General features: G+C 45.5%; 1 long non-coding RNA gene across 4 annotated transcripts in view; it reads left to right on the forward strand.

Annotated features, from left to right (window-relative positions):
- The first annotated feature begins 8,379 nt into the window (after positions 1-8,379).
- LOC123572944 (uncharacterized) overlaps positions 8,380-27,244 on the forward strand; it is a 37,768-nt gene continuing 18,903 nt past the window's right edge. For 2 of the 4 annotated variants that reach the window (XR_012433746.1, XR_012433747.1), the window contains exons 1-2: positions 8,380-8,499; positions 26,868-26,954. This is a non-coding gene — a long non-coding RNA (uncharacterized lncRNA). Of the gene's footprint in view, positions 8,500-8,522; positions 9,580-26,867; positions 26,955-27,244 lie in introns of those variants that run through there. The other 2 variants (XR_010586392.1, XR_010586393.1) reach the window with 1 other exon arrangement.

The raw sequence follows: 27,244 nt of genomic DNA on the forward strand, positions 1-27,244 counted from the left end.
GAAATGTGGATTCTTACCATTCATGGGGATTTAATCTGTGCTGATTTGCTGGAGTGGTCTGGGAACTAGGATAAATAAATAAAATCATAGCACATGTACTTACTGATTGTTCTTCAGTGTTATGGACCTAATTCTCTATTCAGTATTTGAGATGCCAAAAAAGAAAGTGAGAAAACAGCCTGTTCCCTTGCGTGATGGATCACCATGGACTTACCAGGGAATTAAGGGATACCATTAAGTAACATATCCACCCTCCTAAAGATGAGGAAATACTGGAGGTTAGAGCAGGACAAGAGATGTCAGGAGTCCTGGGATGTTTCTGGTGTCCTCATGTGTCATTACATGACTTGGAAATTTACTTAACCTCTCTGGTTCAAAGTAGTTGGGGGTAATAAATCTAAAAGTAACATTTTGGTGGGCGACTCCAACATTTTCTACAAATTCAGTGGTTCTGAAATAGTGTAAGGCAGAAAGTTAAAATTCATCAATGGACATAAATTTAGAACAAATACACGCTGAACTTTCAGGATGAGACCTGGTTCTGCTACAGGCTCTTCTGAGTGCCTATGGGCTTTTTGTTTTGTTTTGTTTTTTGGTAGAAACTCTTATGTTACATTAAAAAAAAAAAGCCAAAAGTGAACAATAACAAAAACTTTCTGCCATTGCCCTACAGTGTGAGCTATGTGGTTCTGAGACCTCTAACACTATTATATTGCAATATTGCGAGATGCTTGCAGGCCATAGTTTGCAAATAACTTTTTGATACAGAGCCTAAACCTTTTAGGCTAAAAGTAACTTTTAGTATTTGCAGCTGCACTGACATCTAGGGTGTTGCTGTTCTCTCGTGCCCTGCACACCCTGGACATTCTTTTTGAAAAAAAGAATCAAATTCTCATGGGCAGACTTTGAACTGAACCCCAAACCAGTCCAAACTACTCTCTTCAACTGAAAGCCAAACCAAACCCAAATGATACTTTTCAAATTTTGCCATTAACCAAACCAAAGATTTTCCAAAAGCCCAGCAAACCTACTTGGAAAAAAATAATTGAACCTGTATAAAAATTTTTAAATGAAAATAAAAACTTGAACTGGAACAAAAACAAAACATAAAAGTGTTCTCCAAATTGGATAGCTATTTTACTTGGTTCAAGTGTCTGGTAAATATAAGATCATAATCTGTGTCTAAGTTGTAGAATTCAGCCAGAGAAGCCTGTTTCTTGTAATCATATAGATTGAGCCTCCCAAATAGGAAAATCTGAAATCTGAAATGCTCCAAAATCTGAAACTTTTTGAGTGCTGACATGATGCTCAAACAAAATGCTCATTGGAGCATTTCAGGTCTATGCAAATATTCCAAAATATGAAAAAGTATGAAATCAGAAACAGTTCTGGTTTCTAAGCATTTTGGATGAGGGATATTCAACCTGTAGCTATCTTCCAGGTAGTTGTATGATTTTTCATGCTTTTACTCATTCACTCTTTTTGATGCCTCTGCAACAGTTTCTACCTTTTTCCCCATCTTTCAGAGGGAGAAACTAGGGCACAGAGAGGTTAGAAACTTGCCCTTGTCTAGTAGAGCCACTGGAGCTGGGATATGACGTCCACACTGTACCTTGTTACAGAGGCAGACTGTGAAACTGAATGAGTGGAACCATGATGGGGCAAGAGGCTCCTCAGTGGAAATGTTGGCACTCGGGAAGCTTTCATCATATATGGGAAACGAAATGGTATTTTTATTACCAAGTCACTGATGTGGGGGCTTTTAAATTAGGCAGTTCAGGAAATAGGACCTTATGATTTTGTAGCACATGTTTAAATGGATTTGGCACCCTTGGGAGACCCATTAGCTCCCATAAGCAAGGACACAGGCCCCACTCTGGAGCACCTGGGACTCACCAGGGTGTGTTGCCCCACCTCTGCTCCATCTACCCTCCACCCCCACCCTGTTTCTGGCTGATCACCACCCTACCTGTTGTGAAGGAGGCTTCAGAAGGACTATGATTTGATTATCCTTGCCTTTGCCTTAGGCGATGCTACTCAGATCTGCCTGGCTCTATCTAGTAGCTTATGAGTCCTCTCCAGGTCCAGAGATCCCTTCACAGGGGACAGCTCAGGAGAGGTTCCTGAACCCTTTGGCCAGGTAGAGACTCTGTTAGTACCTATCCCTGAGGAATTCAAAGCATGTCTCTGACTGTCTACTCCAAAGCCACATCCTGGGAGATTGAAAACACCTGTGCTTTACTCACTTTTGAGAAGGAAACAGGATTCCATGATGAGGCAGATGGATGAGGATGAGGAGAACTGTTTCTGTGCCCAGGACCTCCAGGAACACCAGGGTGAGGAGACAAAATCCTACCCTCATACTGATAGGGGCTAAGAGCCATCCCAAGCTTGGGACTGATGTTAGTGCAGCTTTATTTGTACTCTGTATTTGTGCATGTGGGCTAAACTGTTGTAACAAATACTACCAAGCTGTAATATGTCAACACAAGTTTATTTCTTGCTCATGTAATAGTTCTGGACAGCTGTTCAGAAAGGTGGGGTGATGCTCTTCCATGTCATTCAGGGATCCAGGCTCCTTCTATCTCATGGCTCTGTCATTCTTTATGGCATCGTGCACCCAGTTAATAGAAGGAGAAAACTATGGAGGATCATAAGTGGGTGACTTTCTGGCTCAGTCTGGAAGTGGGGCGCCTCATCTCCTTTTACATTCCAATGGCCAAAGTCAATGACATGACATGCCCAATTGCAAGGAAAGCCGGAAGTGGATCTAGTTGTGTGCGTGGAAGAAGGGGAGAACGGATTTTCCTGAGCAGTCATCTGTCTCTGCCACACACCTACATAGACATTGGTGAGACCTGCAAACATTTGGAAGTTACTTCAGAAAGAATCTAAATGGAAAACAAAAAGATGAAGAGAGAAAGTAGAGATGTAAAAGTGATTACTGACTACGGTGAACTAAATAAATGTAATTTGAAGTCACAGATTAAAATGACTAGCTTAATGACTCTTAACTTAAAGAGTCCATCTAATCTATGCTGAGAAAGTTGTCCTAAATCTTTCATGCAAAAAATGTTAATCACCTCTTTATATATAATATTTGACTATTCAAGATAAAGCAAATTCCTATACATAGGGGAAAGATAAACTGAATATTGAGTATGTCTATGCCTTTAATAATAATATTCCCAGTGACCAAGTAATAATCTGAAAATGCTTAGGTTACAAGGTTACGTGGAAAACACAGGACAGAAGTTGTATGTACAATATGATGGCTCCTTGGTAACACTAAAAAAAATCACATAAAGAAAAGGCAGAAATAAACTCATCAAAATCATAGCAGTAGTTGTCTTTGGATAAGGGCACCCTTGGAGATTTGTTCCCCCTAGATCTTAATTTTCTGTGGCGTTTAAAAGTCTACAAGAGAGCATGTATTGTTCCATTTCTCCTGTCTGTCCTAAATCAGGCCTTCCTCCTACTCTCTTTCTACCCTTTCATGCTCCAGAGCGTTGGTAAAAATTAGATATCACTGTCCTGCCCCCGATGCAATGGAATGCTCCTCCTTACCAACTCACTCAGCACAGACCCAGCAGCCATTCTAGGATCCTCATCTTTCACTGCCAGGGAAGAGGAGAGAGACCCTCGCTCACAGGACCTTCATGGGATTTCCTGGGCTGGGAGGATCCAAGATTACAATTTTTTTTTATTGTGGGAATTTGCTCATGGGCCTCCCAGCTCTGCTACCATCATCACCCTCCTCACCAGTATACTCCATGCCAATGTCAGGTGAATGCATGTTAATATGTGTGTTGTGTATACCCATACATGTATGCAAACGTGCCTTCTCATGCCTAACAAGTGTCAAAGACTCAACAGAAATTAAGATCTGCAGCCAGGGCAAGGCACAGTGGCTCATGCCTGTAATCCCAACACTTTGGGAGGCCAAGGCAGGCAGATCATGAGGTTAGGAGTTCAAGACCAGCCTGGCCAACATAGTGATACCCTATCTCTACTAAAAATACATTAAAAAAAAAAAAATTAGCCAGGCATGGTGGTGGGTGCCTGTAATCCTAGTTACACAGGAGGCTGAGGCAGGAGAATCACTTGAACCTCGGAGGCAGAGATTGCAGTGAGCCGAGATCGTGCCACTGCACTCCAGCCCAGGCAACAGTGTGAGACTCCATCTCAAAAAAAAAAAAAAAAATCTGCAGCCAGAAAACTATCTAATCAATGGCCAATTTACATTAAGATCTTAGGGCACTGAGATTATTTTTATAATCTATGAACAAATAAGAGGGGACTTTCAAGCTGAGACTCAAAGAATGAGAAGGAACCAGTGATAAAAAGAGCTTCAGAATGAGATCTCAGTAATGTGCATGTGTAAAGAGCTTGAGATGGGTATGAGTGTCTGGGAGTTGGCAGGGGGTGTTGGGGGGCAGGTATCTGTAGCCCAGGGAAGACAGAATGGGGTACAGAGTGGGAATGGGGTGAGAATTAAGGGAAGTAAGGATTGGATCATGCAAGGCCTTGCAGGTCACAGTGAGATGTTTGAATTTAATTCTAACTACAATGGAAAGCCACTGTACATTTTTATGCAGAGAAATTACATGATCTGAATTATGCTTTGAGAAGTGACATGGTCTCTGGGACAGCTGTCTGGGAGAGGCGCTGGTGGAAAGGCAGGAAGAGCAGTGAGTAGAGATGATGGAGGCTACCTGGGAGGTGACTGAGGTTGTCCAGCCAGAAGATGCTGGCGCCTGGAGGAGGCGATGGCAGTATATAGAGATTCAAGACACGTTTTTGGGCCTGGGAGGCATACTTCCAGGATTTTCTCATGTACTGAATCTAAGGAATGAGCAAGAGGGAGTGATTGAGGTGGAATCTGAGATTTCTAACTTGAGTATATGCCATTGCCCCTGCCTGACATGAGAATACTAAGGCAGGTAACAGAAGCAAAGAATCCCACTTTGGACACGCTAACTATGAATTAGTAGATTTTATAATGCTTTTGATTTTCTAGGAAGGACCACAGTTGGGCCTGTGATGGAATGTCTAAAAAAATTCCATAGAACATTAAATTCAGGACAAATTCTGAAGATCCCCAATCATTTTTCCTTTTGGCATCATTTTCAGAATATCGTGTCTCAACAGGAACAACTCCTTTGAACAACAAAGATAGCTGCATGGTGGTGACAGACAGACGCCATTCAGCTTTGGAGGATAGACTAATATCACAGCGCCGACTGGAGAACCACGGAGGCAGCAACTCCCCTTGAGAACTCTGCAAAGCCACACTACAGATGTGCAGCTAGCACAGGCAGCAGGTGGGTTGGACAGGTGAGGACTGGCCAAGAGGCCACTGCTGGGACCAGTCATTATCACCAACTCTGTTCCTGTGTTTTGAGCTTAACAAAACTCCAAATGCATTTCAGCTCCAAATTCCCTTTCTTCTGCATGGAAGTCCCTGCATATTTCAGGGAAATCTGTAACCGATTTGTGAGCAATCTGCCTACCCTGGAGCAACTTTGTCACAAAATATAGTATTTTCACATTCTTGTAGAAACCACTGATGTGTCCGCCTCCACCACCCAGCATACTCCCACCCCACCAATCAGGGCCTCTATGCACACATCTAACTGTTGCAGAATGGATGGCAAACCCAGCAACTGGTTACCTCCAAAATAATTTTCATCTTCCATGGAAATGCTCCAGGGGAGTGGTTTAGGGAAGGTATACTGTAAATTAGAACAGCTTATTTTCAGAAGCCATGTTTTAGAAACTTGATAGCAGCCCCATGTTCTTGATAACTGTGCCTCTTGGAGGCTGCACAGACATTTCTGTTGACGCTGAACTGGGTGCTCCCACATGAGCTGGTTGGATCAGTCAAGTGCCTCGAGCCCTTTTCCTTGTATTTTGGGCTCATGGAAACCCCAAATGCTTTTTGCCTCTGCCTTTGCCTCTAGGTTGAAAATCTGTGTATTTCAGAGAAATTTTATCCATCTGTTTCTGATTCGTTTACCCCAGCTCATCATGATATTTGTTTTGCAAGAGATATTCAATAGCTAAAAAGTTATTTTCAAGTTCTTCATAGAGAAAGGCTTATGTCTTCTCATGTACAAAAAGAACATCTAGTCCCATAAAAGCACCTGATTTCCTAAAATAGTCAATAGAGAAGCCAAGATGGTGAGAATAGAGGCTCAAAACCTGGCTACACATCCAACCCTCATTTCTGCTAAATCCCAGTTGCTGAGGGATCAAGAGGGGACATACTCATGTGGTATCTCAGGTTTCATTCTGAGGAGTTGGGGCGGGGGAGAAGGAGGCAGAAGATGCTTCCCAAGTGATCAGTGCAGTCATGTGTTCTGCCAGTGCGGCCTCCTGAGGTTTATGGAGGCAGACAAGCAGCAGAGGCGCTGGGGGTGGCAATATGGGCTGCGGAGACTCCTGGCAGATGGGACAGCTATGCCAACTGAGGGCAGTCCCTGGGGACCCCCAGCCTCAATAGCCCAGGAGCAAAGATGATATAAGATGGTGACTTTCATTCTGACGGACACTCTGCCTCATTTCAGAAAGGGTTTGGATTGCTTATAATATTTGGTCCAGATACTCCAATATAAGCAGTGCATCAGAAGGGCAGAATCCTTCTCCTGGGTTAGGCACCCTCCCTCAGAGGTGGAACTCAGCAGAGCCCAGGAGCATGGCAGTGAGCACCCTTGAGGAAGGGTTCCAAGGAGGAAGGAAACACATAGGCTCCTTGGTGGCCCCCATGGCCCAGCCATGCCCTGAACAGGGAGGGTGCTGGCTCGGTTGGCTCATTTCCACGGCGCTGATGGGTCTGTTGTGGCTATCTACCCCTCCCTCCAGCGGCCCCAACCTTCCGCTGCCCCTTCACATCTGGGCTGTGGCCACAGCCAAGGGGGCGAGAGTCCGGCTCCTGTCACCATCAGTGTGTCTGGCAGGCCGGGCGGAGGCACGTGGGGAAACGCTGAAGCAGGGGCAGAGGCAGGCGCCATCTGGGAACGATTAGAGGCTGACTTTTATCCCGAGGCCTCTATAAACCATCCATCAGGGAGGCAAGGAGAAAAAACACAACCTTCTTTCCCTTTTTATTTATTTATTCTCTGCTTTGTTTATAGTGACAGTGGTCACAGTTTCCCTGAAAGGAAATCACTGAAAATTACAGGGTGTTTGGTTGGGCTTTTTAAAAATTAATTTCCTCTATTTTTGCATGAATTTGATTTGCTCTCATTCCCATCCACTAACTCACACTTAGTGAAAAATCTCTTTTGATTTGTTCTTAATGTGGAAAATGTTGGCAGTTCCACATGGCGATTGGAAAAACTCCGAGGAGCGCACACCAGGTAGAGCTTTCCAAGGCTTTCCAGAGCTGGGGAGAAGCCCTGTATGAAGCGAGGCCACGGGCAGAGCCCCTCGCCCGGCCTTTGCCCAAACGCCCGGGCTCCTGAGGCTCATCTCCCGGTTCCCCTCAAGTCAAGCTCACTGCCCCAATGCTTGTTTTCTTTCTTTCCCATCTTCAAGGCTCCCTTCTCTATTTCTAGTCAAATTCTCTCACCAAAAGAATATCCCCAGTAAAGACCCCTTTCTCCTGCAAAGTGTCTATCATTGTCCCCAAACTGGAAACTTTCACTTCTGAAATTAATTCAAGATGCTGCCTTCTGAGCTGGGATGGCAATGAGCAAAACAGGAACCGTCCTTTTCTCTCTTGGGAGAACCACACTTTCCCCTGGAGGAGGGAAACCCTACCTGGCAACTGTGGGCTGCCTCATGCAGCATGTCCTCTGGGCCAGTGATAGAGATACACAAACGGCTTCCTCCGGAGAGGCCAAGGACATTGAGTGATGGGTGAGCACGTTATCCTGCACATCCAATCTATTCTACAGAAAGAGGAGGACCACAATTGGAAGGCTTTATTTTCATTGCAGGAGGATATTTAATCTCTTGGGGAAAAAATAATGTGTTTTCCTCCTGAATGTCTCTGCTGCCTTTATGTCCCACGCCTTCCCAGGATTAGGTCCCACTGGCCCTGTGGAGATCACCTCTCAGAAATGACAGGAGGCACTTAGCTAGCTGGAGGGAGCTGCTGAATGAAAATCAACATCCAATGCGTCTCCTAGGTGGAGAATCTGGAGAGTAGCTCTCAGCAAAAGGATCCGCATATCATCATTACGATAGTAACAGGGACATTGCAGTGGGCTGAGTGTTTATGCACCCCCATCAAAATTAATATGTTGAAATCCTAATCCCCAAAGTGATGGTGTTAGCAGGTGGGGCCTTTGGGAGGTGATTAAGGTAATGAAGCAGAGTCTTTGTGAATGGGATTAGCACTTTTATAAGAGAGGGCCCAGAGAGCTCCTTCTCCTCTCCCACCGTGTGAGGAGGACACAGAGAGAAGGCGCTGACTGTGAACCAGGAAGGGGGCCCTCACCAGACGCCAGATCTGCTGCTGACTTGATCTCGGACATTCCAGCCTCCAGAACTGTGAGTAATAAATTTCTGTTACTTATAAGCTACTCAATTTATGGTATTTTGTTATAGCAGCCTGAACAGACTAAGGCATACACCAAACATTGTCAAGAGGCCATTTGCTAAATGTCAGGCATTGGGCTGAAAGCTTTAAGTCATGATCTTGCTTAATTACTTGGTCAACCTGATAGGCAGGTATTATTATCACCATTTTATAGATGAAGCAACTGTAGCTCAGCCAGGTTAAATAATTCACCCACAACCATACCACTGCATATGTGGGAACCTGGATTTAAACCTGGCTTTCATCCTGTTTTACTGCCCCCTTATGCTGTTAAGCAACATGATCGAGTTGTGCAGCCATCTCCTGAGAGAGCGCAGCAGAAAGACAGTCAGGAAGCGTGGAGCCTCACGCCACTTTAAGAGTGGTGAAAGTCTTTTTGAGCCTGGTTTCTCGATTCAGTAAAGCAGGCAGAGTAGATCATTTTTAAAGGCCCTTCTAGCCACGCTTCTAGAGCCAAGAAACCATCACACACTATTTCTCACTAAGTTCCACCAAATTCCTCATGCCCAGAACCACGTGGACCACATGGAAGAGCCCCCGTTAACAACTTTAAGGACCAAGGGTGTGGACTTCACAGGCAAAGGAGCCAAAACCATCCCCAGAGGCAAAGACCACAGCTTGCACTCCAAACCTGTGTTCTGAGTGGCTGGCCATGATGGAAATCTGCAATTAGCTGTTTTAATCCCTAAAATAGCTTTGCTACTATTGTATATAGTCACGTAGGAAAAGAGAAAACCAGGGACCACCACAGCAAGGTTGGGGGGAAGTTGGAGATTCAGGCCTCTGAGCGCCAGCCTCTTATTTGAATTGTGTGTGGTTGCAGATAATGTTCTGATTTCCAGAGAGCTGACAGCTGGGATGAACGGCTGCTTAACCTGATTAGATATGCCTCAGCCACAGACTCTGGGGCCACAGACAACTGCTCATTTGAGATGCATGCCACTGGCACCCGTCTGAAAGAATAAAGGCCAGCCTCAAACAGACAACACATTCTTGGATGGAAACCTTATGGTTTCTACACAGCAAAAAAGGTTTCTAACTGCCTGGGGTTCCTTTTCACTGAATATTCTTTGTTGAAGAGTGTTTAGAGCAAACTTGTAACTTTAGCACTTTGCTGTAATTGCAGCTTGTCATTTAGGACCCAGTGGTATGTGGGGGAACCCCAGGGGGAAAAGGAGGGACCAAAGAGCTACTGATTTCCTGCATTGAATCTATTCTGTCTTCCCTGACACCCTGGGCAGTAGCTCCTGACCTTTCTCCTCAGGACCTGAGTGTGGTCAGGAGGCCCTGCTCCTCCTTGCTCCTCCCTGCTTCTCCCTGCTGGGTGTCAGGACTGCAGAGCGTCTCTTTTCCCAGCAGCTCAGTCGCTGCCCAGAGGATGCTTCCTTGTTGAGGTGCCAAGCCTCCTGCTCTGCCATGGTTTTCAGTTGTGTTTCTTAGTACCATGAGGCCTCCCGTGCATCTCCAGGAGGCTGGACAGCACCCTGTAGGAGGATGGTGGAAGGGCCAGAGGGGGTTCTTCCAAACACCCCCACCCCTCACCACCCATCATCTGAAATGCCGGCAATCCTCAGCCTCAGTGAGCCTCCAGTTAAATCACTAACCTTGAGGTACTTTTAAATGTAAAGCACAAACTATTATTGTGTGAGAACATACTATTGAGAACAACACCTTTAGAGTTCTCTCCTAGAAGGGGAGAGGAGCACATTGTTCCCAAAGGAGCAGCAGGGAATCCATTCCTTCACAACCCACACATTGGAACCAAGTGCTGAGCCATCAGTCATCCTTGTACATTCCCCCCCCACCCCCTTTTTTTTTTTTTCCAAAAATTGGAACCTACTCAAATACTAACTATAAACTACGAATCCTAAATCCTCCTGTTCATTTTTCTCCAAATGGTAAGACTTCTGCAGAAGTCTTCCAATAGGTCTCTCCCTGCTGCCCCTCTCACAGTGTTGAAGAGCATGGAGGGAGTATCTAACTAAGATGCGTGGAGTATGGGAGTGTCTAACTAGGATGCATGGAGTATGGGAGTGTCTAACTAGGATGCATGGAGTATGGGAGTGTCTAACTAGGATGCATGGAGTATGGGAGTGTCTAACTAGGATGCATGGAGTATGGGAGTATCTAACTAGGATGGGTGGAGTATGGAAGTGACTAACTAGGATACATGAAGTATGGGCATGTCTAACGAGGAAGCATGGAGTATAGGAGTGTCTAATTTGGATGTATGGAGTATAGAAGTATCTAACCTGGGTTCAAATCCCAGCTTAGTCTGAATTTCCTCATCAGTTAAATAGGAATAATAGTCAACTGGGTCATCTGAGTTAACTGAGTTACCTCATCAGTTAATTGGGAATAATATGAGTATCTCCTTACAAGGTTATTATGACATTAATTGAGATGTGGTATGTAAAGCACTTAGCAGAGGACCTGGTTCATACCACAGGTCCAGTTAATCTTTTTTCTTTTCTTTTTTTTTTTTTTTTGAGATGGAATTTCACTCTGTCGCCCAGGCTGGAGTGTAGTGGCGTAATCTCAGCTCACTGCAACCTCTGCCTCCCAGGCTCAAGCAATTCTCCCACCTCAGCCTCCCAAGTAGCTAGGATTACAGGCACGCACCACCATGCCCGGCTAACTTTTGTATTTTTAGTAGAGACATGGTTTCACAATGTTGGCCAGGCTGGTCTTGACCTCCTGGCCTCAAGTGATCCACCCGCCTCAGGTTCCCAAAGTGCTGGGATTACAGGCGTGAGCCACTGTGCCCAGCCCAGTGAATCTTAACTATCATTATTATTGTCATTAATAATCCATCCTCTACCTTATTATCAGTTTTTACTGTGCTTGAGCCCCTCTTTGATCACTTTCCAGGTTTAGGTTTCCCTATAGGGGCATTGTTCTGCCCTGTACTATAATTGTTTGGGCACTTGCCATATTCCCATTATTAGAATTATAAGCTCCTTGATAGCAGGAATCAGGTCTAATTCATCTGTGTATTTCATGCAGTGCCTCATCTGTGCTAATTATAGGTCAGCCCCTGCTTCAAAACCCTCCAAGATACTCCACAGCCTACTGATTGAGATCCAGGCTCCTATCTTCACTTTCGCCCCAAATATGCATCAGATTTCTGTGGCCTCACACATTGGTCCGTGCTGTTCATGTTGTTAGAATCCCGTTCCCGCCTTCACTTCTTGAACTCTTATTAATCCTTCAAAGCCTAGCTGAAATTATACTTCCTCAGGGACATATTCCCAGTGCAGCAGTCAAATGGGATTCATTCTACCTGTCATCTGTAAAATCTGACTTTAGTGCAAGAGTCAGCAAACTTTTTTCTGTAAAGAGCCAGAAAGTAAATATCTTTGGCTTTGCAGGCCATATAGTCTTTGTCACAATTACACAACTCTGCAAAAGCAGCCATAAATAATGCATACGAAAATGGGCATGACTGTGTTTCAATAAAACTTTATTTATAGAAACAGTTGGTGGGCCAGATTTGGCCTGTGGCCCGTAGTTTGCCAGCCTCTGCTCTAGTCTCTCTCTCTTTTTTTTTTTTTTTTTTTGAGACAGTGTCTCACTCTATCGCCAGGCTGGAGTACAGTGGTGCGATCTTGGCTCATTGCAACCTCTGACTCCCAGGTTCAAGCAATTCTTCTGCCTCAGCCTCCCAAGTAGCTGGGACTACAGGTGAGTGTCACCATACCCAGCTAGTTTTTGTATTTTTAGTAGAGATGAGGTTTCACCATGTTGGTCAGGATGGTCTCAATTTGTTGACCTTGTGATCCACCTGCCTCGGCCTCCCAAACTGCAGATTACAGTCAAGAGCCAACCCGCCTGGCCAACCTCTGCTCTAGTCTCTTACGGTGCTAATCACAAGTTGCCTATGTATTATGGTTATCCAAGGTCAAGTCTCCACTTCAGAATAAAAGCTTCTTGGGGGGCAGGGACAACATTTTTCTGTTGCCATGTGATGTGGTTTGGCTGTGTCCCCACCCAAATCTGACTTTGAATTGTAATAATCCCCACGTGTCAAGGGCAGGGCCAGGTGGAGATGATTGAATCATGGGGTTGGTTCCCCCACACTGTTCTCATGATAGTGAAAAAGTCTTACAAGGCCTGATTGTTTTGGAAGTGGGAGTTCCCCTGCACAAGTTCTCTTGCCTGCCACTACGTAAAATGTCACTTTGGTCCTCCTTTGCCTTCTGCCATGATTGCGAAGCCTCCCCAGCCATGTGGAACTGTGACTCCATTAAATCTCTTTACTTTATGAATCACCCAGTCTCGGGCATCTCTTTATTAGCAGCGTGAGAACAGACTAATATACTATGACTTACAACAGGCACATAGAAATGGACAGATATTTGAAGAAAGACAGGAAGAATGAAGGTAAGAAGGCGGAGGGTGTGGGTGGAAGAGACATGCACAGAGGAACTGAGGACACCAAGTCAGAAAGATGGAGACGTTCAGAGATGGAAGAGAAAAGCAGGCAAGAGAGCCTACAGCAGAATCTCCCCAGTGCAGAGATGTAGGGAGATTAAAAACAGAGTATTATGGGCTAATTGTGCCCCCTCCTTCCCACCACCAATTTCTGTGTTGAGATCCTAACTCCCAGTACCTCAGAATGGGGCTGTATTTGCAGATAGGATCTTAAAATAGGTGATTAAGTTAAAATGAGACTACTGGGGTGGGCCTTAATCTGATCTGACTGGTGTCCTTATAAGAAGAGGGAATTTGGCCACACAGACAGACACAGGGATGTGTGTTAACACAGAGATGACCATGTACAGACACAGCATGAGGGTGGCCATCTGCAAGCCAGAGACAGAGGCCTCAGGAGAAACCAGACCTGCTGACACCTTGATTTTGAACTTCTAGCCTCCAGAACTGTGAGAAAATAAATTTCTGTTTAAGCCACCCAGTGTGTGGCATTTTTGTTATGGCAGCCTGAGCTGGCCAACACACAGGGGAAGGCCAATTAGAAAAACAGAAGGAAGGCCCCAGCAAATGCTCATGATTTCAAATACTTTGCCTGTGATTTCTCAAACATTCTAGCTTTCTGAAGACTTTCAAGTCTTGATCTCCTGGGAGATGAAGGTAGGGGGGAGTTAAGGATGGGTTCAGTTTCCAAGTCCTGGGATACAAGTGTGTAGCTGCAGGCTTGCATTTCTAACACCATCCAGTCCTGGTGATTCTGCTGAGTGCCGTCCTGTCCAGTTGCTCCACAGTGTTCCAGAAACATTTCTTACATGTCCACTCAAACTTAATCACCTAAATACCTGCCATTTCTCATGGACTTTTGAAGGGTTCTGTTTGCCTTATAGTTTAAGGAAAGCATTTGATTTTTCTGCCCTTGTAAAAACTGCAGTTGGGAGAAATAATTTTAGTTTCCCTTCTAGGTTTATTTTGTTTAACTAAAGCCACTAGAAATAGCTTCAGTTTTTCATTTTTCTTCAGTCTGCTTGCAAAGTGTGTTAACATGGTGGTTGAATTTCAAAGGTTTGGATTGCTTTGAATGACTTCTGTTTTCGTTCCCAATTCCTCACATATTGATTGCTATCTACGTGACCAGAGGAAAGAGTTAATTATTTTATTTTTTATTGATGTGTAATAGATGTACATATCTTGGGGATGCATGTGACAATTTGATACCCTCATATAATAAAATCAAAATCTTAATTATTAAGAAAGTATTTTCACTAAGACTTAAATGTGCATATCGAAGTTGAAAACCTGATGTCCCCACAGATACAAGTTCAACTTGTATACCAAGAGACCCAGCAGCCAGATTTTCTCTTTGCAGCAAGTGACTTAAGACCTCACAGAGTGAAGTCCTTGGGACACATGCCGTGGCCCTGGGGAGCACAGCCTCCATTAGGCCAGGAAGTGTCTAGCAGAGTTGCACTACCCTGGAGCCTGTCTTGTGGCAAACGATGCCATAGGAAGTTTCCACTTGACTAGTATAATTTTGAGATGCTCATACTAGATTTCCAGACTCATTATATTTTCCTAACCATCTGGTGGAGCCAGGTGCTATTTTATGTTATCATCATCCCCATTATACGCATGAAGAAACAGGACAAGAGAGGTTGTCGAAAGCTGCCTTCTATGTCAGTTCTCTTTTTTGACTGTTGCTTGCCAACCAGCAGTTTGCTGGTGGGGTCACTGGCGGGCAGGAGCTGAGTTCTTTCACTCCTTTATAACCCCTCTTGGCATCTTGTAATATTAGGAACAGCATCATGGGCTATGATTCTCAATGGTATTTGCAATTTAACAAGATGCCCTCCTATGCCTGCTGGAGATGATCCCCTGTGGCGAAAGCAGGGACCTTTTGTGTGCTGGTGCTGGTAGGATCACATGTTGTGCTCCAGCTGCCAAGGAAGGCTCTTTCCTGAAGTTGATGTGCAGAAAACAGTAGTTAGGATTGACCTCTAAGAGGAGGGTGACTCTTGAGAGACAAGAGTCAAGAACCAAAAGATTCTTCCCCTCTTACCAGTTTGGAGTATCTGGGGCTCGATTTTATTGAAGAAACCAAGCTTTATATGAACATACATCAAATGAACAGAAAAACCTCTGACTTTTTGCTGCAAAAGACTTCTGCCCTAAGCATTCATTCTGAATTGGAACTGTTCCCCGGCCAGGCTGTCCCCTTGTCAACTTGGAATTTGACCTCTCCTGCCTTACAGAGAATCAAGGGACAGAGTTCCAGTCCTCTGGCTTGGGACTGACACTGCCCACCCGGGTTACAGTCCCACTCCCAGCAGCCTTCGCACCTGCAGTGCCATGATTTAATGAGGGCTGTCAGGGATTATCGAGTCGTGAACTCTCTTGCATCCGCCAGGCTCTCATGAATGAGGCATTTTGTTCAGCTCCTTCTCACTTCGTGTTTCTTGGAGCTAGCACAAAGAGAAAACGCAGCAAGTGAACGGCTATTTGGGGCCAGGGTCTTGTATTTGAATATTACATGATGAAATAGTGCACCTATCAAGTCTGTTGTTTTTGTAGCTTTTCTCTGCGTCTTCCTCCCACCTCAACTCACCCCACTGCCACCCCACCCTGGCCTTCTGAGCCCTGAGGCACGCTTGCTGGTGGGCTGGCTAGGTAGTTCTGCAGTTGGTGAATCACAGCTCAGTCACTGAGACAGAAAATACTTGCTGCTGCAGATCCCCTGATGAATGGTCACCGGAAGCTGGGCCTGCAAAAGAGGGGCTGTAGGCCAACATTTGAGCTCCCTGAGCTGGGCAGATTTAGAGACCGACTCACACTGAATCCCTCTTGATCCAAGTTAATTTTCTGAGGGAAATCCAAGGGTGAATGGTCTTATGATTTAGTAGTGTTTTGAAGCTCAAAAAAAAATTGTCAATAAAAGATAAAGAATGTGACTTGGATATTCAATTGCCTTCAGTGGACAATGTTTTGGTCACCAGGAGGCAGAAACATCCACTGTGAGTGAGGGTCTCCTCTCCGGGAAGATGGTGGCAGAGCAACTGGGCCAGCCTTTGGCCTGCAGCCGGGACTGTCTTTATATAACACAGCAATAACTGCCATTTAAACAACAATTATAAACAAGTATTCTTTGACTCTTCTAGCTCTCACTTCAAAGAAAACCAAAGCCATTGGGTGCCACTAGAGAAAAGAATACTGTGATCATTTTCATTCTCCCCAAACGCCCTCCTTCCAGCAACCTGGAAAAGCCTTGAGTGGGACCTTACAGGTCACAGGATTCTTCTCCATATATTCTAGGTAGAAAAAAATCTATTTAGGACTAACATTTTTTGACATTGACATTATTTATCTATCCACACTATGAGGGAGTATTTCCTTTTCAAAATATACCGGCCTGTAGAATCTCTGAAAGAAGTCTGTTGACTGAGAGGCAGATGGAAGGTGGAAAACAAAGGCAAGTCAGCTGGAGGTTCACAGGTGAGAGAATTAAAAAAGGAAAGAAACCATTGTCGAGTTGGTAACCATTAACACAGGGTCGGGCGAGACAGGCTTCAACAAAGTAGCTCTTTGTGGCTGTAAAATACTATTCTGGACCAAGTCCACCACAAACCACAGGAACATCTAACTTAGAAGCCCTTGGAAGGATTGAAACACAAACCCTGAACTTTAGTGTCCTCCGACAGGCAGTGGCTGTGGGCTACTATGAACATCTGTCTGACCCTTGGAAAGCCTGAAGGAGGTGCCTCCTTGCTCTCCAGCTTGGGCCTTGGCACTTGACTCTGTAGTCAGGGCCCCGGGTGTCCAGGATAAGGGTGAGTGTGGCCTTGTACAGCTGCACATTGTGGCTTAGGTTTCTTGTGATTACTACGGATGGAGTTGAGTTGACCGTGGTGTCATGTAACCAGCATTGGTTGGCAGTTCCGGAAATCTGAGGGTAAAAATAGCTGCAGACCCGCCAACCCTTGGCCAGTGCCACCACGGTGGACAGGAATGGTGGGCTGGAAAGTGCTGAGTTTCGTGATGTTGTCTTCCTTCCGGTGGTGGGAGGTTCTCAGAATAAGAAGGTCTGGGCTTTGGATTTCCCCCAAAGGTTTCTCGGTGCTTCCCGGGCCTGCTGAGTCAGTGTAGTTGGGTTTGAGTGAGCACTCAAGAAGGGATGTTGGTTTTTGAGAGAGGGGGCTTGGAGCGTGAGCCGACTCAGGCTCAACAGCCAGGGGAGGTAACCACAGAGAGCACCCACTGGTTCCCAGCCTCCCATGGCCCCAACATCCTGTCACCAAGGGTTTACAGCCTCCCAACCACCCTCCAAATAGACCCCTCAGAGCCAAAGCCTCTACCCTACTCCATCTTTCTTGCTTCTTGCCAATTCTGTGTCTGAATTTTGCCATTTCCTGACTACCATCTTCACCCCACAACTGCTTCTCCTGTCTCTGTAGGAGAACTGGTTAAATCCAAGCCCATAGCCCAGTTCCCCTCTCTATAGTACCATCCCATGTACTCTCTGTTTGATCTTAACTCTGAATTCCTCTGTACCATATTTTTACATTTTTCCTGTAAATGTTCATTCACTGCAAAATGCTCCAGGGCCCCCTAAGAAATGGAAAACATAACTTTTCTACTCATGACCTACAGAGAAGCTGCATTAGCTTGGACTGACAGAAAGATGCACTTGAACCAAATGTACATCTAAATTCTAGAATGTCTCTAGAAGGGGAAAAGTCGTATTATTTTAATGTTCACATGATGGTTTCAACTAGGCTGACAAGTTGGTATCAGCCCTTTGATATCCTGCTTTAATAATTTGATAGGGATAATTTTCATCACTGGGTTAATCTTTCAAATATAAGGGACTTCTGGAAGGAATGCATTTATGAAAATTGTTAGTTGAGTCTTAAGTTTTCTCGGACCTTGACAAACCTAATTTATCCCTCTTTTCATGTTATTCACGCAGAACTTAATTTTTAAAATACATTGTGTGTGTGTGTTTGTGTCTGTGTGTGTGCATGTGTGTGCGCGCTTGTGTGTGCATGTGTGTGCACTCAGATTGCTTACTTCTAGGCTGGGCTGTGAACTCCCCTTGAAAGGACAAATTCACTCGGTTCTTCAATTCAGCACCCAGTAAGTGCTTATGAAATGTTTATTGAATTGGACAGGATTATATGGATTAAAGATTCTTGTGGGAAATCTTGTTTACATTATTAATTTGCTTGGCACATTCTTTCTTTCTAGATAGCAATAAGGCACACTTTATTTCCAGCTCTTGTCCAAATTTAAAATTCCACCTTAGTGAAGTTCTGTCATCTCTCAGTAAGCTTGCAGGTCTTTATTCTCCAACCAGGTCTTTACTTCTTCCTACAGTGTCCCAAGGAGGACCCCAGCCAGCAGCTGGCTTCATTGCCTGGAGTTTGCTGCCAATGTGGCCAGAATCATGCATTTGGCCTGCTGTGGTCCACCAAAGCCCACAGGCCCCATCCTGTGTACCTGGCCCAAGGCAGGCGCTCTGGTGCACTTGGTCTCAGAAGGTAGGGCAAAGTTTGAAAGGCTCACTGCAGAGCCAGTGTTTCTACATTGTGGGCTTTGGCTCCATACCTCACCTAATTCAAATCCTGGCTCTAGCCCTTTCTAAGTGTGTGGCCTTGGTCAATTCAGTTAGTCTCTGATACCATCTCCTTTCCTGTAAAATGAAGAAAATAATACCTTACCTGTGAGAGTGCTGAAAAAAGTGGAAATACAGTATGCAAAATGGTTACCATGGTACCTGGTAGCTGTTTCTTTCTTTCTAGATAGTAATAAAGCACACTTTATTTCTAGCCCTTGTTCAAATTTAAAATTCCACCTTACTAAGGTTCTGTCGTCTCTCCATAAGCCTGTGGGTCTTTATTCTCCAACCAGGTCCTCATTTCTTCCCACAGTATCCTAAGGAGGACCCCAGTCAGCAGCTGGATGAAAAGCTTTTCTCACCATGAGTGAGTCACATCATCTTAACAAAAGATGAAACTTTGTTCCAGAGTCCTAGGCCAAGGAGAAGCTGAAGAATCAGAGGCCAGGTCTAGCGTGCCACAGGGAGTGGCCTGAGAAGTGGGAGAAGAATGGTAGTAATGGTAGACATGAACTGAGCACTCACTAAGGACAAGCACTGTGCTCAGCACTTTATGTGGGACATTTTATTTCCTCCTCACAACTTCCATGTTACAGATGAAAAAAGTAAGGCTCAGAGAGGCTATGTCCCACGTCCAAGTTCATGCAGCTAGCCCAAGTCAGGTCAGTTCCAGGAAAGAACCGAGCATCACACCAAGGTCAGGTTCCTGCAACATGAGGTCCCACTGCCTCAGTGGGACCCTCTTGCCTCCTGAAGTTGCCCCTCCCTGGGAACCACAGTTGGAGTCCAGCATAGAGGGACAGACACACAGGGCAACTTTACGTGTGCCACACAGCACAAATGGTGAGAAGTGACTGGGTCCACACTACTAATGAGACTGAGGCCTGTGGAGGTGAAAGGAAAGCTTTGTCTCTTCCTGTGACTGCTTAGGGCAGAGCTGGGACCAACCCAGCCCTCCCAAACAAAAGGGAAGCAGCCGCCTACTTCCCTAAGTCCTCAGCATCCTTCGCCTGACTCATGCTAAGGAGCTTTGGGGCGGGGGTGGGAGGAAGAAAACTGACAAAACCAGTGATCGAAAAAACCTGGATTGGAACATTTAGCTTCCTTCAAGACCAAGCATAAACCGCACCTCTGCCTGCCAAGCCCTAATCATCATCCCATGGCAGAGTCCCTTCTTAGTCACTGTCTGCCCCTCCAGAGGGGCTTGTAAGACAATTACAAGAATTCAGCGATAATCTCTCCCTATTTTACATCTTTCACTTTTTATTTCCCGGGTTTTCCTGAATTTGCCCTCATTAAGCATCCCAGCCCATGCTTCACTTAGCCCTGAGCCCAAGCCAGCCAAAAAGCCTTTCAGCATATGTTAGTGTCTCCCTCTGCCTGATTCTATTACGTGGATCAAAGTCCCCTAGCAGAGTCCTGGGGCTTCCTGTCAGCGTCAGCAAGATCAAACAGGAGAAAGACAAGGCCCTTAGAAGTGGGAGGATGACTGACTCCATGATATTTACATGTTGGAGGCGGAGACGGAAGACCTAGTCCGAGAAGGGGCTGCTTGCCTGAGCAGAGGGTTCCACACCCCAGGTGACATAACCCAGTGAAGGGTGCAACCTGGGGCCCACGGAAAGCCAGGTCTGGTGTGAATGTCAGATTCCATCACAGCCGGACGACTGTCACAGCATCTAGAATGAAAGGTAGAGCCTGCCATCCAGATGGGAGCCCCATTTAAACCCTCAACCTCAGCCCTCTCCATCCAGCCCCCACAGTGCATGCACACACACACACACACACACACACACATACACACACACACACTGGATGAAGAGGGAAGACTTGAAAGTTCTTGGTGAGAAAGGAATCCTTGGACATGAGAACTAAGGGTGCTGCTTCTTTGAAACATGGCTCCTTTTGAGTTCAGAACTTGGTTGGGCCAAGGATGAGAGGTCAGAGCTATGGGTTACGAAAAGCCCGTGAGCCCCGCTGGGTCTTTCCTCAGCATCCCCGAGAACCACTCCTTCTTCCACTGGTGTCTTTCCATATCGGTCCCTTCTATACCTGATCCCAGACTCCTGAAAGGTTGGCTCCTAGGCAAGAGAGCTCTAAGTTTCCCTCTTGGGTTCCACATACCATTCTCTGACCTTGACCTTTTGTAATTTCAGCAAGATGTGTGTTTTACCCTCTGCAAAGGCGACTGTGACTGAGGAGTAAGCCCCAGACAGGTTTAGTATTTAGGATGTAGGGCTTTATGAAAGGCTGGACACGCTGCTATAATAGACACCCCAGTCACACTTAAGCATGGTTCTCTTCCATGTGGCAGTCTGGAGATGAGTGGTTCAGGCCAGCAGGGAAGCTATGCTCCATATAGTCACTCGGCACCCAGGCCTCTTCCACCCTGTTACTCTGCCATCCTCTAGAGAGTTGTCCTCCTCTGCAGGATCAAAGCAGGGTCACCACCACGTCAGCATCCCTGTTCATAGGGAGCAAGGTAGAGCAGAAATGAAGGGCAATCTACTTTCATTTAAGCAGGTGATGCAGAAGCTACACATCTCAGTTCTGCTCATATTCCATCAGTGAGAACTGAGTCACATGACTACCAGCCCAGCTGCAAGAGAGGCTTGCTCTATCTATTTCTATACCTACATACCTATAATCTGTCTATTTTCACTGAGAATATGGTAGAAAGTTTTTCAGGAAGATACCTTCAAGATTAAAATATCAAGTAAACTGGCCATTGTTTTTTATTCAGTCAACAAACATTTATCAAGTTCCTAACATTATCTAGGTGCTATGCTAGGCACCAGACAGACACAGATGGGGAATGCGTGCTCCATGACTGAGTAATCTAGTCTGTGGTTTATAAATTTGCCAATCTACCCTTACTCCCAGAAAGAGAGAGATAAAGAGAGAGAGAAGGTAAACTTGTTTTTAAGCAGATCACAAAGGATGCTTCTTAGCTACCTCTGTGTAATTGAAGGATATCCTCAGATTCCAAGTTAACTAAAAACTTGCCATTGGAGCTCCTTATCTTCTTAATGATCTGCACAACAACAACAAATGCAAAAATAAATTGAAGCTGATATTGATATGATTACAACTGTAATCCCTAATTCTGAATTTTCCATTTAGGGTCCATTAAAACAGCATTACTATGCTCATGTGTTGACTTTATAGTAAGCCTTTATACAAAATTCCACTTTTGATGATTTCATATTCTTTAATAAAACTACTGGAAAGACGTGAAGACAGTGGAATCAAGCTTCTCTCAATTATTCCAACACAGAAGCTCTGTGGCTCCCTGATTCTCCATGAAGCCTTGTGAGGCTGGAGTGTGATGTGGGACCAGTGAGGAGCCAAACAGCACTAAACGGGGGAAGAGGTTGAAGGGGAATCAGAGTTCCCCCACTGCAACTTTGGTGCAGAAGCACATTGGGTAAGAGTCAAAAATCTGACAGGGCTTGGAAAACCTCAGAACCAGGGTTCCACATCTCCTGCAGCTGCCAGATTTTTGTTCAAGGAAAATTATTTCCCTCTCAAATATGTGCTTGCAATCCCACAAGCTGCCTTGCACATGGGCTGTAGCAATGGCCCAAGCAGCCTCTGGCTCAACCCCCACCCGCCTGAGCACCCCGTGGGTAAACTGCCAAGAGTCTGTCCTAAAGGAGCCAGCTAGTTCATTGTCAACAGATTGTCACTCTCCAAAGCCTCTAGGGCTGGAGCGAATTTGCTGAGTTTCAATGCCACGAATGCCTGCTCACAGGCACGAGAGTCTGTTCAGAGTCATCGGCCTTCCAATCCTGGAAGGCAGTGATATATTACCTCGCACAACCTCTGGATGTACACAGTGGGCAAGGAGATGCTCAGGGTCTCACAGGTTAGTAGCTGTGTCCAGATTTAAACCTAAGAGTCCAACATCCCATGCCTTATTCTTTCCAACAGAACATTTAACACAAATGTGCACGTGGTTTAATGAGAAACAAAAGTAACAGCTGACAGCCCCAGTTGCCAAAGCACTGTGAACTCTCCAATTCATTTTCATGGAGCCTATATGGTGGCCCAGTTCTTGCTAACAACCTTACAGAGTAGATGGGGCAGGGATGAGCCACACTTCAGAGGAGGCAGATGTGGACTGCCAGGAATATCAAAGCCTTAGCCCCAGCACACATGCTGTTCATAGCAGGTCCATGATTTGAACCAGGTCTCCTGGCCTCGCCCAGCCTGCTCCCCACTCCGCAGCTCAACCTCCCTATTGGCAAATTGCAGTCCCCCAGGTCTTGCTCTTTTGCTAACAAAAGAGAGAGAAGATAAAATGAAAGAGTGACAGTGTCTCCAAAAGCAGCCATAAAGCTCCTAACCAGGGCTAGAAGGCACAGTGAGATTCCTTCAGCACAAGGCATGTGATTCTTGTGTCCCATCTCTTCACCAGGAAATATCTAGAGTCCCTTACCCAACCTTTGTGGCGTGCTCCCTGTGCTAGGTGCTGCAGGGTGTTTGGGGAAGCACAAGGCAAGGGCTCTATCCTACAGGAAGGGAAAGAGAACCGAGGAAGAGGTGGTTGTTGCCCATGATGTTAAGCACCTTGTATTATCTCATTTAACTGTTACAACTGCATTCTAAGGTATGTATTTTTGTCCCCCTTTTAAGACATCTGACACTTAGGGAGATTAGACAACACCTGAAGTCATAAAACTATTAAGAGGCCAGACTAGAATTCGAGTCTGGGTCTGTCTGAATTCACGACCTTTCCAGCACTGGGTCTGGTATACAGTAGATGCTCAATAAATGTGTTGAGTAAATGAATGGGCAGGGTGAGGTTTGACCAGGCAGAGGAGAGAACCATAAACTGGTACAGAACCAGGGTACAGTGATCTGCACAAGGTACAGTGGATAAGCCACCTTATCTTAGTGACAAGCCACATCACTAAGATAGTGGCTTACACTGTAGAAAAAGATGCTGAGGTCCCAGGAAGAATGTGCTGGTGATTTATCACAGCTACCCAGAGAAGACCAGCCTTCCTAGCCAGGGAGGATGCTGCTGGGGAAGGTGCTTGTTTTTCTCTGCTCCAGGTCTGTCCTCTCCATCTACCAAGCAAGGCACCATACTCATTTTCACGCTCATCACCCATATGGGGAGGCGGCTGCCTGTCCTGTCCACACCTCCTTCCATCCCCCGAGGTAAAAATCACACTCAGGCCCCAGCGGTTCCCACCTCCAAGGGGCAGGCCCTGTCCTTGCTGCCCATGCCTGTCTTTACGTCCACAGATGGCATCAGAATCAGCAACCTGAGAGGAGGAGCCCAAGAGGCCCTGGTCCCACCCTCCGAGGTGGATTGACGCTCTGAGTTGGGCGCCGACAGCTGGTTTAGCTGAGACACATCTCCAAACCACGGGCTACAGCTGCCGCGGTGTGAACTGTCTCTGAGCCTCCTCTTGGGGCAGCCACGGCCTGACACTGTGGTTCCTAAATGGCTGACAGATTATCCTGTGTGCTTGGAGGAGTCACAGGAGGATTATAACTGTCTGCCCCATCCTATTACCCCTCCAGCTGCCTCTCCCCCTGGAGTCCCTCTCTAGTGTGTAAGAATGTCATCAGCACAGCCACATTAAAAAATTTGTAAATGACATTTTTCAAAGCTGGAGCATGATTGGTGTGTGTGTGTGTGTGCGTGTGTGTGTGTGAGTGTGACTCTAAGCCATGAATATATCAAAGGTACCTCTGCTGCCTCCCTGGATGGGTTTTTGGGGCCAAGAGAGAGGGTTGAAGGAATGAATGAAAGTCCCTTAGAGTCCTGTCCACCTCTTGATCTTGGCCATTGTAAACATTTTATTTCTCAAAATCACCTATCCCCAATTCCCCAGCATGGAGGGAATGTGTGGTCCGAGAGCCCGCACTGGGAAAGCACATCTGGAGGCCAGCCCTTCCCCGGCAGCTTTGCCCATTCTGCTACTGGCAGGCAGCACAGCTGGGCCAGCTGGCAGCGGTGCATGCACCTCCTGTCCTGCACACACCACATGCTGCTCGTCCTGCCCTCGCACCTCCCTCCTCAGCCCATGCTTCCCTGAGCTGGATGTATCAGGAATATCCAAGTAGCAGAAGCCTTCTCTGGCTCAAGAGCACCATTAGACCTGCCAGGTCTGGCTAAGCCTCATGTGTGTTCACTACAGCCTTCCCTCTGGGTGGCACTGTCTCCAGCAAGGGTTTTGGCCAGGTGATTTCCAGGTTGGTCTCACTTGGGGATTACAACCGGCTGGGCTGCCAACCAGAGCCCTGACAGCTGGAGCAGGACTCCTGTCTACAAGGAGTGGGGCCACCCCCCTCGAGGTTGATGATACCCTCCCTCCACCCTTGCACACATCCCTGCATCATTAGAGCTGAACTCCTTCGGAAGGGCCTGGACCCTCCCAGAGTTGTAACGTGGGTCTCTCAGGAGGAATGAGACAGTGAAGCAGATTGTCACCATTTGGGAGCCATTTTCCTCCCCAGAGACAAGGGAGCCCGCTAGGAGCACTGTCCCAGGCCTCCCCCTGCCATTCCGTGTCGCCTGTCGTCCTACAGCAGGGCACAGCACTCTGAGTTTGGAGGCAGGAATCTGTCTTCCCTCACAACTGTGAGATGTGAAATCAGTTTGTACCTCCTCTGGCCTCTGCTGAGGGAAGGTAATAGACTGGAAAAAAATCACAGACCCTGTTCCTCCAACCATTTGCTAAGTTTTATGAAAAACTGTGGTTATGATTCAACCCCAGACAATGACAAAGAAATTGGAATGCTGATTTGTGAAAGAAAGAAAAAAAGCTGGATTGCATTATTTGTATTTACATTTTCCCTTACTTAAAGTGGTTTCTACCATCTATTGATCATAATTCATATTAGGAGAACCCGCTGTTATACTACATGACATGACCACTATTAAAAAATACAACCACTCATGCGGTAACAAATTGAAATGTAAATCAATGTATAAACCACACATTTAAAAACATATTGTCTTTTATTCCCAAATAAACTATACTATAAATAACAGAACTATTTACCAAGTTATAGAAGTTGTGCTGCAAATCAATCATCAAAGCAAACCAATTGAAAACTTCCAAATCATTGGTAGAGTTTTAGAAGTTGTCTTTTCTTACTTTCCTCAGCTGTCACTACCCAAATGGTAAACATATCTAATAATTTTTGATGTATAGAATGAGATCAAACCGTTCCACAGACTCCCTTATAAATTAATAGTCACCGGGTGGCTTTCAGTTTCAGTAGACAGAGAATTTCTCTTAAAGTCATTGACACTCTAGTACTGAGCCCCCACTCAGTTCCTGCCAAACCCATGGCAACACAGTAAAGTTTTTCGCAACCCTTGTCATACTGTTTATGATGTTTTTGTATTCTACGTCTCTATTTTTGAAGGAGTCACACAACATAATTTATTGGAATGTCATACTTAATTGGCCTAAATGGATTAAGTTTGTTCACCTTCAAATCCAAATGTCATTTAGCCATGCTTCAAGATTTCACAAATTGAAAGAACATAAACATTCATTATATTTTTAATTTTTGTGTTATCTAACAATGGAACACATTTTCTTTCTTCTAAAAATAATCTCCTGCTTTTGTTGTTGGTGGTGTTGTTTGTTTTCGGGTTTGTCTGTTTGTTTTTGAGATGGAGTCTCGCTCTGTCACCCAGTCTGGAGTGCAGTGGCATGATCTTGGCTCACTGCAACCTCCACCTCCCAGGTTCAAGTGATTCTCCAGCCTCAGCCTTCCAAGTAGCTGGGACTACAGGCGTGCGCTACTGCATCTGGCTAATTATTTTCTGTATTTTTAGTACAGATGGGGTTTCACTTTGTTGGGCAGGCTGGTCTTGAACTCCTGACCTCAGGTGATCCACCCACCTCGGCCTCCCAAAGTGCTGGGATTATAGGTATGAGCCACTATGCCTGGCCATTGTTTTTTTTTTTTTTTTTTTTTTTTTTCTCGTAGAACATATACTCTTTTTTGTTGTTTCAAATGACATAAATCAGTCAGCATCCCAGTAGGAAACAGATGAACACTCAAATTGAGTAATTTGAAGAGTTTCATAAAGAGACTGTTTACTAAGGGGTGGGCCCAGCACAGGGAAAAGACAAAGGTCAGTGCAGTGCCTCACAGCCAGTCATTGCTAAGGCCAGGCCTGAGCTGTTACTAACATTTGGAGAGAGAACTGGGTGCACAGTGTGAGGAGGGCAGTGGATATCAGCAGGGAGGGAGCCTCACAGTGATCACACTTTGACCTCAGACTCCTCCCTCTTTCAGATGTTCTGTTGCTGCTCCAATTGGCCCAAGTTGGTTGGTAGGCAGAGCTCCCGGGAGCCCATTGGTAAGCCTTGATGGACCGTACAGGTGAGAGAACAGAGCAGAGAAGCAAGGAGAGAGGGCTAGGGGCAGAGGAAACAGACAGAAGATGTACTGCTTTGTCTGTAACATCTTGTGTGTCTCTTTCATGGTTTCCCATATTTCGTTTTTTATGCTCAGATACCATAATTGCCCTCAAATTAATTATCGAAGAAACTTTTCTTTCTTAGAAGGCTGAAGAAAGAATTGATGAATGTCATTGATTAAAGCCACATCTCTTAAAACAAATTTTCAAAATGTTCAACTATAACCACTTTATAATTTCTGTTAAAATAAAT

This window comes from Macaca fascicularis, chromosome 4, assembly GCF_037993035.2.
Source record: "Macaca fascicularis isolate 582-1 chromosome 4, T2T-MFA8v1.1".
Taxonomy (NCBI): Eukaryota; Metazoa; Chordata; class Mammalia; order Primates; family Cercopithecidae; genus Macaca; species Macaca fascicularis.